This window comes from Chiloscyllium plagiosum, unplaced genomic scaffold (assembly GCF_037043375.1).
Source record: "Chiloscyllium plagiosum isolate Xiang-an unplaced genomic scaffold, Cpla_swu_hap1 HiC_scaffold_24, whole genome shotgun sequence".
Lineage (NCBI taxonomy): Eukaryota > Metazoa > Chordata > Chondrichthyes > Orectolobiformes > Hemiscylliidae > Chiloscyllium > Chiloscyllium plagiosum.
The window spans coordinates 38,262,465-38,274,572 of NW_028270162.1; the positions used below are offsets into that span (position 1 = coordinate 38,262,465).

General features: G+C 41.1%; 1 long non-coding RNA gene across 1 annotated transcript; it reads right to left on the reverse strand.

Annotated features, from left to right (window-relative positions):
• Nucleotides 1–363: 363 nt before the first annotated feature.
• Nucleotides 364–11,803, reverse strand: LOC148145396 (uncharacterized). Its single transcript, XR_015761269.1, has 2 exons — nucleotides 11,566–11,803; nucleotides 364–5,693 (listed from the first exon to the last, which is right to left on the reverse strand). It is a non-coding gene; the product is annotated as an uncharacterized LOC148145396 (long non-coding RNA).
• Nucleotides 11,804–12,108: the final 305 nt, after the last annotated feature.

Sequence of the window (12,108 nt, forward strand, 5' to 3'; positions counted from 1 at the left end):
GATAAATGGATTATGAGATTGCTCTCAAAATACTCTATTTAACCCAGAGTTATTTTCTTTGGCTAAAGAGATGTGTTTAAAGTATATTGAATTTCAACTGTATTAGGATTATAATAATAAAGGAGAGTTCTTTAATATTCTCCACATAATAATGTGATGGCTTTATGATAAAGTTTCTGCACTGAAAATGATTAGAGTGAAGAATTATGTTAAATATTGCTCATGGTAGTTCTAAGGGCAAGGTCATTTTATAATGGGTCACCGAAATATTTGGTGTCCGAAAGAAATACTTTGAAATATTCTCTCAACCCCGTTGCACCATTCACTTACAAACAGGTATTTGAAGATCATGAAACATTGAAATCAAAGGCAAGTTTCATATTTATTTTTTAGTCCTTGCAAGCACTAAATTCCAACACAGCTCTCAATAATGGGGTTTACAGCTTCATCTCCCTGATTTAGAACTCATTGGTAATGAATATAAAATGTTGATTCCTCTGAAAACCTGGGCATTGTCTCATCCATGTATTTTTTTCATTAAATTTATAAACAGCAAACAGCATTAGTATGCAACTAATGCACATCATATAGTACTATTCAATTCTAAATGTGCGTCAGAATTTCTGTTGCAAGTTAGCTTGCATTATGCCAAACTGAATAAATATTCATGACAATAATCACATTGGGAAAGGTAATGACATTTAAAAAAAATCTATTTCTGTTTTCCACTTGGTGATCTCCAATATGTCCAAAATGTTCCATTCTTGGTTCTGTCAGCAGTATTGAATTATGTTTTTGTTTGATATTTGAATTTGAAAAGGCAGACAGATTGCATTATGCTGGGTGTGCACCCAGTTGAAGCTTTTATTTTGGGTAGATAAGTTGACAAGTGACGTTTTGTTTATCTGATTCCACCTAGTTTTTAGCTGAGCTGCAAGTGCTTCATTATATTGCTATTGCTAAGGAGCTATAAGGGGTAAGATGATCTACAATTTTGCTTTCCTTTGGAAGTCTTGAATATAAATTTGAGAAGCATATTTCAACATAAATGAGCAGTGTCCTAAAATGTACCATCTGCAGCTATTTTCCTCCAACATTAGGTCAAGTGAAGATCATTGTTGACAATTGCAGTGTTCAGTACCATTCAAAATTCATCAAACACGCGCCTGCATGAAGAAAATCTTGGGAAAAATTGTGGCTTAAGTGGCAAGGAGCATCTCCTCCATACAAGTGCCAAATAACGTATCAGCTTTAACAAGTGAGAATCTGATCACTTCCTCTTGTTATTCAACATCCTGGGTCTTGCCATTAACAAGAAATTCAACTGTGTCACTTCATAAAGGTGATAGCAACAAATTCAGGCCAGGATCTAGGAATACTGCAGCACTGTCTTCCCAATTATTGTCCATTATGTACTAAATACAAGTCAGCAGCCTGATGGAACAGCCTTCACTTGTCTGGATGAATGCAATCCCAACAACAGCTTGACACCATCCAAAGTAGCCTATGGAATTGGCAGCACATTTGTTTGGCAGCAGTGTGTACCATCTACAAGAGGCACTGCAACAAATTAACAAGGCTCTTTGAATAGCAACTTCAAAACCTCCAATTTAGTAGAAGATTAAGGACTATAGACAAATGGGAACACTTGCAAATGTAAGTTTCCCCCATGTCACACACCATCTGATTTGGAATTATAATCCTGTTCCTTCAGTTTGGTTGGGTTAAATGCTGGACCCCCCACCAACAGCAGTGTGAGTGTCCATACTCCTCAAGGACTACAGCAATCCAAATAGGCAGCCCATCACTACTTATTCAAGGGCATTTAGGGATAGGCAACATTTGTTGGCCTTGCCAGTGATACTGGATAAACATAAGGCCATACTATGAGAGAAACAGAAGGAGGCTCTTCAGCCCATTGAATCTGCTCTGCCCTTCAATATGATCACAACTGACTCCCCTTTCTTGCCATTTCCTTCCAGCCCTTGATTCCTTTAAAAGTCTGTCCATCTCAATCTTGAATATACTTATTTTGATTTGATTTGATTTGATTTATTACTGCAACATGTACTAGTTACAGTGAAAAGTGTTACTTCATTTGCTTTACCAGCAAATTGTACAGTGCATTGGGTAACAGAACAGAGTGCAACATATAGTGTCATGGCTGCTGAGAAGATGCAGAGAGAGATCAACATTAACATTGAAGAAGTCCATTCAAAAGCCTGATAACAGCAGGGAAGAAGCTGTTCTTGAATCTGTTCATATGTATATTCAAACTTTTATATCTTCTGCACAATGGAAGAGAGTGGAAGAGAGTTTAACCGGGTAGGGAAGGGTTTTTGATTAAGTTGATTGCTTTCCTGAGGCAGCAGGAAGCATAGGTGGTCAATGGATGTAAGGCTGGTTTGTGTGATGGTATGGACTGTGTTCATGACTCTCCATAATTTCTACAGGTCTTAAGTAGAGCATTTGCCATGCCACACAGTAATGTATCCAAATATACTGCACCTATAAAAATTTGTAAGGGTCTTTATGGACATGTCAAATTTCCTCTGTCTCCTGAGGAAGCAAAGCCATTATTGTGCTTTCTTGACCATAGTGTCACCGTGGATGTACCAGCTCAGATTGTTGGTGATCATCACTCTCAAGATGCTCTTGACCTCATTTCCACCTCAGCACCATTGATGCAGAGGCATGTCCCCCACTGCTTCCTGAAGTCAATGACCCAGCTCCTTCATTTTGCTAACGTTGAAGGAGAGATTGTTGGTTTTACACCATGCCACTGAGCACTTTATCTCCTTCCTGTATTCTGTCTCATCATTGTCTGAGATCTGACCTACAACAGTGGTGTCGTCAGCAAACTTGTAAATGGATTTGGTACAGATTTTGGCTGTGTATTTATAATGAGTATAAATAGGGGGCTGAGTACACGGTCTTGCAGGTCACCAGTGTTGAGGATTATCATGGAGGAAGTGTTGTCGCCGATTCTTACTGACTGCGAGACCTAGGTTATAGAGTCATAGAGATGAACAGCACGGAAACAGACCATTTGGTTCAACTTGTTCATGCCAACCAGATACCCTAAATTAATCTCGCACATTTGGCAGCACTTGGCCAATCTCCCTCTAAATCCTTCCTATTTATATACCCATCCAGACGCCTTTTAAATGTTGTAATTGTACCAACCTTCACTACTTCCTCTGGCAGCTCATTCCATACACGCACCTCCCTCTGCATGAAAACATTGCCCGTTAGGTCCCTTTTATATCATTCCTCTCTCACTCTAAACCTATGCCCTCTAGTTCTTAACACACCCACCCCAGGGAAAAGACTTTGTCTATGTACCCATGCCCACCATAATTTTATAAACCTCTAAGGTCTTGGAGTTTGGAGATTAGTTTGTTTGGAATTATGGAATTATTATTGAAGGTGGAACTGTAGTCAATAAGTAGAAGCCTGATGTAGGGGGTATCCTTGTTGTCCAGAGGTTCTAAGGATGCATGTAGGGCAAGGGAGATGGTGTCTGCCATGGACCTGTTACATTGGTAGGTGAATTGCAAGGGATCAAGGCAGTCTGAAAGACTGAAGTTAATGTGAACTATGGCCAAACTCTTGATGCACTTCGTAATTATGGATGTCAGAGCCACTGGGCATTAGTCATTGATTTTTGATTTTTTTCTTTGGCATTGGAATGACAGTAGTCTTCTTGAAACAGGTGTGGACTTAAGATTGTAGTAAGCAGAGGCTGAAGATGCCTGCGAATACTTCTGCCAGCTGGTCTGCACAGGATCTGAATGTACAGCTGGGAATTCCATCCAGGCAAGCTGCTGTCCGTGGGTTCACTCTTAAGAAGGCTGATTTAACATCTGCAGCAGTGACGAAGAGTACATCTGAGGCTGATGGGATAGGTGATATCATTTCACTTCCGTTCTGTTCAAAGTGAGTGTAGGATGCATTGAGCTCTTTGGGTCGGGACATACTGTTGCCTGCGATACTGTTCAACTTCAGTTTGTAGCCCGTTATTTTGTGTAAGTCTTACAATGAGCGTCCATGTGGGTGATCTGAGTCTCAATCTTAGTTTGGTATTGCCGCGTGGTGTCCCTTATGACCATGTGAAAGTCGTACCTAGATTTCCTGTATTGGTCAGGGTTGCCTGACTTGAACGCCTCAGACTTGGACTTCAGTAGGGAGCGGATCTTCTGGTTCATCCAGTTTCCGGTTGGGGAATTTCCAGGTGAACTTCTTCTGCGTGTAGTTACCTACATACTTACTAATGAAGTCTGTGATGGTGGTGGCATATTTGTTTAGGTTGGCTGCAGGGTTCTTGACTATGGCCAAGTCTAAGCAATCCCATAGAAGTCCTTCTGTTTCCTCAGGTCAACACTGCATTAGTTTCTGTACTGGGTTCTCATGCTTCTCTTTCTGCGTGTAAGCTGGGAGGAGGAACACAGCATTGTGGTCTGATTTTCCAAAATGCTAACAGGAGCTGCAGGGGTAGACATCTTTGTTAGTTGTGTAGTGATGGTCAAGGATATTCAGACTTCTGGTAGACAGGAGATGTATTGATTATTTTGTAGCGCATTCTTGAGGTTGGCCTGGTCGAAGTCACCAGCTATGATGAACAAGGCTTCAGAGTATTCTGTTTGCATTGCTGTAGGCTTCATGTTTCAATTCCACATGGGGTGGGATGTAGATCACTGTCAGGATGGCAGAGGTGAGCTTAAGTGGCAGGTAGTATGGACGACATTTCACTGTTGGATATTCTAGATCCGGGGAGCAGTGAGTCATCAGGGTTACCATGTTGGAGCACCAGGAAGCAGACCATGCCACCCCTTGCCTTACCCAAGGATGTCGAATGGTTCAGTCGGTGAACTGCGAAGCTCTCAGGTTGAAAGGCCCATTCAGGTGCAGCAGGACTGAGCCATGTCTGTTTAAAACAGGGCCACCTGTTGGAAGGTGAGTCTAGCTTTAAGGTTTTTCAACTTGTTTTCAATGGCTTGGACATTTGGTAGGAGTATGCTGGGATGCGGGGGTTTGAAACCTCAGAGTTTCAGTTTCACTTGAAGTCCAGTGTGTCTCCCACACTTCCTGGGTTGGTGACTACCTCCAGTCGATTTCTGGCATCGGTAAGGGAAGCCAACTGTTCCAAGAGATATGTGTGTGTGGTTCTGATGGAGTCCTGGGCACCAGTAGCAGCCTAAACACTCCAGGGGAGCGTTGGGAGTGGGGAGGGAGCATTCTTCTTGTCAGTTAATCTCAGGCATTGGTGAGGGAAGTCTGCTGCTCCAGAAGGTCAGTGAGTGCATTCGATGGGGTTCTGTGCACAAGCCACAGTTTTGAGTGTACTTGGGGGCGGGGTGTCTTGTGGTGATTCTGGTTGAGCCTCCTTGAAGTTGGGTCACCAACGGGTCCTGGCCTCGTTTCTGGATCAGGCCTGTAAGAGCTTGGAAGGCCTTTGATCTTTCTGGGCTTCCAGTTCCAGTGTCTGCAAGGTAAGTAGGTGCTCCTAATGGGGTCTTTGGGCACCAATCACAACCTTAAGTGTTCATGGGTGGGGGGGTCTTAAGGTCAATCTGATTGAGCCTCCTCGATATCTGGTCACCGTGGAGTCAGGTCTCATTCCGGCCCTGGTCAGACCTGGGATCCAGGTGTCTTTAGCTTGTGGTTGCAGTGTCTCTAATCGATCCCCAGACCTGCAAATAGATTTAAGAGAACATTGTTAGTAATTTCACGGACGTAGAATTGAGTATTAAAAGTGCAGAAGATTATAAGATATGGAAGAATGAGATCTGCTGAAGACAGCTGGCAAGGAGTCACCATACTCCAGCATCATCTTGGACTCGGTGACTTATTGACTTAGCCTCTTCATTGTTTTGTAGTAAAGAACTCTGCAGATTCACCACCCTCTGAGCAAAAACAATCCTCCTCATCTCCGTCTTATATAGTTGACTGCTTACTCTGTGATTTTGTCCTTTGTCCCTACTCAACCTCTTCTCATGAAACAGACCCTCCATACCCAGGGATCAACCTAGTGAACCCTCCCTGGACTGCCTCCAATGCCAATATAGCCTTCTTTAGATAAGGGGACAAGAACTGTTCACCGTATTCCAGCTGTGGTCTGTCTAGTGTCTTCTATAGTTTTAGCAAGACTTTCTCATTTTAAAATAATAAAACTAAAACGCTTCTGAAGAAGATTCTGAACTTCTGAAAAAAGGCCATAGGATGTGAATCATTAATTCTGTTTTGCTCTCCACAGATGATGCCAGACATGCTCCAGCAATTTCTGTTTTTGTTTGCTTCCTATTTTTACACTCTGTTCCCTTAGAAATAAAAGCCAAAACCATTTGCCTTCCTCAATAGATATTGTACACTTTCAACTGACTGATTGGAAGAGGAGGACAGTGGGGGACAAGCATTTATTTTCTTCTTTGACATTTAATCTCCATCCCCCCACCTTCTCAATATTTTCTTCTCTCCTGAATTTCCTTGATCCATGCTTTGGTGCCAAAAATGGCAAGTATTTATGCAGAAAGCTCATAAATTCTGGACGTTAATCAACCTTGCGATTGTTGAGGCTAAGGTTATCTTTAGCTAATGTCCAAGCAAGTGTGCTTTCCAGCTGAGGTCAATGGATAGCAGAGAGGAGCAGGAGAGATCAGCTATTTTGCCTCTTCTTAACTCAGAACATAAAAATGATTGTAAAGTTATTTCCATCGATGCAGACAGAGATGAGCCAGTCAGCATAGACCTAAGTAAACAATCTACCAGGAGAATTCAAGACATTGGCTTGAAGTCAAATGAAAATCTCCTGCGGCTGCTGCTTATAAAGAGTCTAAAACAAAATTCATCTTGGCAGTCTCAATACATTCCTGATAGGGCAGATGTCCACACCACAACCCACCCATAATTTGGCACCAAGTGATAATTTCATTTAAGAGAGGCAATAAAAATGCCTGATATAGGAATGAGATCCATCATAAAATATGCTGTGTCCCACCTTTGTTTTAAATACATCTGTTTGCTTCTGATATTTGTTGTAAAAAGCGTATTATTTGTTAGTTCTGGTATTGCTCAATTTATAAAATAAAAACTTGTGAACAGGTGAGGCACACTTTTGTCCCTCATATTGAGTTTCATTTTATCAGTGCACTCACAAAGAAAAGTCACTGAGTGGTCAGCAGCTTTGTTCTGCACTAACACAAAACTCATTGTGGATATCTGTGAATTTGAATGATAGTGTAGAGTAGGCAAGTGTTGAATCAGTTGGTTTATACAACATTTCCTGATTATCAATTTGCACTATCACCCAAAACCAATGTCTAATGTAAGTTTGGTGTTACTGCATAAATTATTATGAAAAAAAGGGGACAGATTTTGGCACTTATTCCATCAGATCCTCCTTCACTTTGCTGTCACACCAGGTTCGGCTATTGGATTCAAGCTGTATTAACATCTCTGAAATAAGTCTCAGTGAAGTGTACGTGCTCCACATTAATGCTATGGTTTGAGATGTGAATGTATGCTAAAATGTTGGGAATGGCCTCCTCATCAATTCCAAAACTTTGACAGAACAGTGACTTATTAGCTTCACAACACAGGCCTCTCATTTGTGGGATAACCCACTTAATTTTCATGCCATTGATTTCAGGGTCTGCCAAGATAACACCACGATGGCAAAACATTTGGCTAGATCCTCTCATCAGCAATGGATAGGTGCATCCAGTGATAACTGTGACTTAAACTGACCACTTGCCATTTTACACTGGAGCCATTTCATCATCAAGCGCCAGTTCTAGTTTGAATCCAGTGAGGATGAGAGTTGGGAGGCCAAGTGGTGAGTATAATTCACATGACGTCACATCCCCCTTCTCATCCTGAACTGAAGACATGGCCTTAAGGTTGTGTGTTCATCATCCTGAGGCCCACGCTAGAACCATGGTCACGAACCCCATTCAAATTCCTGAACACACGCATTGCCTCCAACAAATGACTTGAAACACCCAGCCCCTCCCTCACATCGCTCCTTCATTCCTTCACATTTCTCACTTCCCCCTCTCATCCTGACAGCACTCACTCTCTCCCTCAACTCCAGACAATTTTAGCACCTACCCCACAATGCTCAACAATGCTCATTGCCTCACCCACTTTCCAACCCTTCAAATCCATGAAAATGGCAACTGTCCTGAAGTCTGCTGGGCAAAAGCTAGGGATTCTGGAAGGGGAATTCGAAGGGCAGGTAGGCATTGTCAGGAGTGGGGTAAGGTGGGGGTGATCAATTCCAGGAAGGGGTGGATTAATATTGCTGGGAGAGTGGAATGCGGGTTAAAATTTGGCAGCAGGGAGATGAATATTACCATGCATTTTCAGGAGACAGGAGTTATCATTTACTGGGGGAGGCAGATGGGATTGGTTATGTGTGGGGCTGGGAGGGATGTTATGGGCTGAGTGAAAGATGAGAAAAGTAATTCGCTGGTTCCCGTCCACAGGCTTTACTGACATGATTGCTTTGCTGATCAGAATGCTGCTTCTCAATCTTCTTCCTGTAGGTGCTTTGTCTTATTTGCAGTAGGCACAAAGTAACTGGTTCACACTTACAATTACATGTCATAGCTACTGATGAAGGGAAATAACAAGGCTTGAGGTGTTTATTACTGCAAAATAGTTCCTTCCCTTCCAGAGGTCTAATGGTTTCTGTACAAACATTCATAATCTCAAGCTCTTTGGCTACTTGAGAAACAATCATATAGGTGTTGGTAGGCAGAACGCCCTTGTCACTGAGAACTGGTCACCCGTCCACAGACCAATCAGCTACCTGTTGCCTGCCAAGGCTCCATTTGTGTAGACCACTTGGCTCCTGCATTTTTGCAACTAGACCTTCCCTGCTACTTGGACAAGCAAATGTATAAACAGCATTTGCAATGAGTGTCATGTAACTTGTGTTTTTTTTAAGTGCAGCAACCTTTCAACAATCCTTAGCTTTTCAAACTGTCCCTTTCCCATTTCTGTCCACAATCAAAAATACAGAAAAACAAAAAGATATTTGTCCTGAAGTGTGGGCTGAGCAATGTCTGGGTACGTCTATGAACATTGTCAGGATTGTGGTGGGAGCTGAAATGCTTGAATAATGCAAAGATAAATAGATTCTTAACAAATGAGGGAGTCAGAAGGAAGCAGAAGAAGATGGAAACATAGAGTTGAGGTTACAATCAGATTCGCCAAGATCACAGAATCATCATATATTCCCTACAATGTGAAAACAGACCATTTGGCCTAACAAGTCCACACCGATCCTCCGAAGAGTAACCCACCCAGACCCATTTCCCAACCCTATTATTCTACATTTACCCGTAACTAATTCACCTAACCTACACATCCCTGAACACGAAGGGCAATTTAGCATGGCCAATTCACCTGACCTGCGCATCTTTGTATCGTACTGAGTGATACAGCAGGCTCAAGGGGATGAATAGCCTACCCTTGCTACTGATCCGTACATAGCTTACGTTGATTTACTTGGAGCTGTGCTCCTCAACAGGCTTTCAACCTGCTAGGGAAAGCACTGACTCAATCTGTGCAAACTTCCGGGCAAACAGCATCTGATTATGTAGCCGTAGGGAAATCTTGTGAGGTAAGAAATCTGTGTAAGGTGAGATACTAACAATTGGAGTATCATGTAGGTACCTGCGTATGAATAGAACTTCCTCAGGATCCCGAAATGCATCATCCATTCTAAGTTGAGTTATTGTCTCTCCCCATACTGCAAGCATTTAACTCCCAGTTGTGGCAACTCCCAGTTCCTGGAATTCCACAGGAAGTCTCCCAATCTCGTGACATAACCTCAGCAGAAGGCTGGTAGAATCTCAAGCGAAATGGCATAAAAAAGCACTGAAAATGATTTTCAACAATAAATTTTGGAGCGCCCTCCTGCAAAGTTAATGCAAGAGATTGAGAGAGCCCTTAAACAATTTGAGACCAGTATCTTTGGCAAAGAAATGAACATAAAAAAGTGTATATTAAAAAGTCCCTCGCAGTTCTGGTAGGTTAACAAGGTTTGAATGAAAATGAATAGGTTACTGCACAATATGAATACAATATGAATCTATGCACAAGTCTTTTTGTTTTGTATCTCTTAATCAACAGAATGTAATATTTCTTTTTCCATAGCCATTGATAAGAAAATAAATAAATTTAATGTACCTTGCATGAACCACTTTCGCATTTTGGTACTGCTCCAGTCATTTTATTGGTATTTTTTTTATTGATGACAACATTAAACAGAGAGATGTTAAAAGACTGGTGCTTAACTGGAATTGGAATTACATTTAAAACTGCATGTTGATAACATTGAGGTTGATGTTGAAAATGGCATTAAAAAATGATTGTTGTAAGAAATGGGTTACTTCATTGATTATTTTGCCAGATATGCCATTTTCCATACGCCAATGTAGATGGTGAATGTTAGCAAGCTACGCAAATGTGAGGTGCTTCATCACCAAATGAGTTAATGTCCTCACTATATGTCTACACGTGCTCTTCCCTGAAAGCTGTCACTGGATAGTGAGTTAGAAACCTTTTTAGAAAGGACAATTGCACCATTCTTAATGGAAACATATATCATATAAGAATTAAGCAACCACACCTTAACAGCTTTGATGAGATTTTGCTATAACACAATTAAGAACTCCACCTTTCCCAAATATATTTTGAGGCTATTTTTACATGCATTGAAAAAATAGATATCAATGCTAAGATGTTACTAACAAAGACAAAATATGATTTCTGAATTCTCACACTTCAGTTAACACCTTCAAATGATTTTTGCAGCCTGGACCATAACTACTGGCCTTTAACAACAGTTGCAAAAACACAATTTACACCATGCCAGCCCACACATGTTCTCGTGATTAGTCCAGCTCACCATAACAGAGATTCATTAAACGTCACAGCTATTTGCATATGCACTGTACATTTTTCACAGCCACAGTTTAAAATTCTACCAGTGCTGCTAAATTGAAAAAAAATTGTCCTGCAATTGTTTAAAGGAATTTAATGCATACAAATCTCAGCAAGCGGGACACTTGGGAGACAGTTTCACTAATCGGGCATGAAAACAAACAAGATTAAACTACAGCAGTCATCTGCAGAACCAACCATGTGTGCAGTTCACAGCCCAGGACATAGGCAACACAGCCTCAACCTAATTGTAAATTTCATCCAAACAGAAATTAAACATTCCATCACATAAAAACAATATTCATTAAGTCTGCTCCTAACAGACAGATTACAATACCTGAACACAGAAATAATAGTTGATTTATGAGCTGCTGTTTGGCTAACAAAAGGGATGAAAAGAAAGTTAGCAATTCAAAACATTCTGTCAGTTTTTCTCTCAAGAGTTTGAAAATTAAAACCTTAATTTTGGGTGCTGGTCATTTGTGCACCCTGAGACGCATACAGCTCCAAGCTGCCCCTGAAACAACTCGCTCTTTTCGATTCAAATATTTGTATACATTATTTAAGTGCATTTTGCATTCCTGATATACATTTTCTTTCGATAAGCCATACCCCATCAGAATTCAGTCATCTGGATTAAATATTCCCATAGCGAGTGACATGTAATACCATTTCCATCTCTGCTACGTTCTGTTTACAGACACCAGGCCTCCCACCTCTTCCTCGCATCTCACCGAAATGTGGTGTGACACTTCTAAATTTCATGCAATTTCTTGCACAGCAGTGTATGAAATAAAACAGGCAGGCGGGCAATGTCCTTCCCGATTGTTGTGACTTGTGTGCTGCAAGGGTAAGTAAAATTAACTGAGCGAGGCCTGGCCACCGCTATTAAAGCAACATTTCCAGCTAATAAGAGAGATAGAATCTCAGCATTCTGTTCTCATTTCATAAAAATAAACAATGCAAACTCGTCTGAGAGATTAAAGTTCGATCGTTTACATCTGCTTATTATTTTTTTGAAAAAGTTTGATCTCAATTTTGTAACAATATTTATGTTGTGCATTGTGTTCCCAGCTATTTTTGGTTTGCTTCAGTAATGATTAACTATGAAAAATGTTTGACATTGGATCCCAGCCAAGCAGAGCTTAGGAGTGA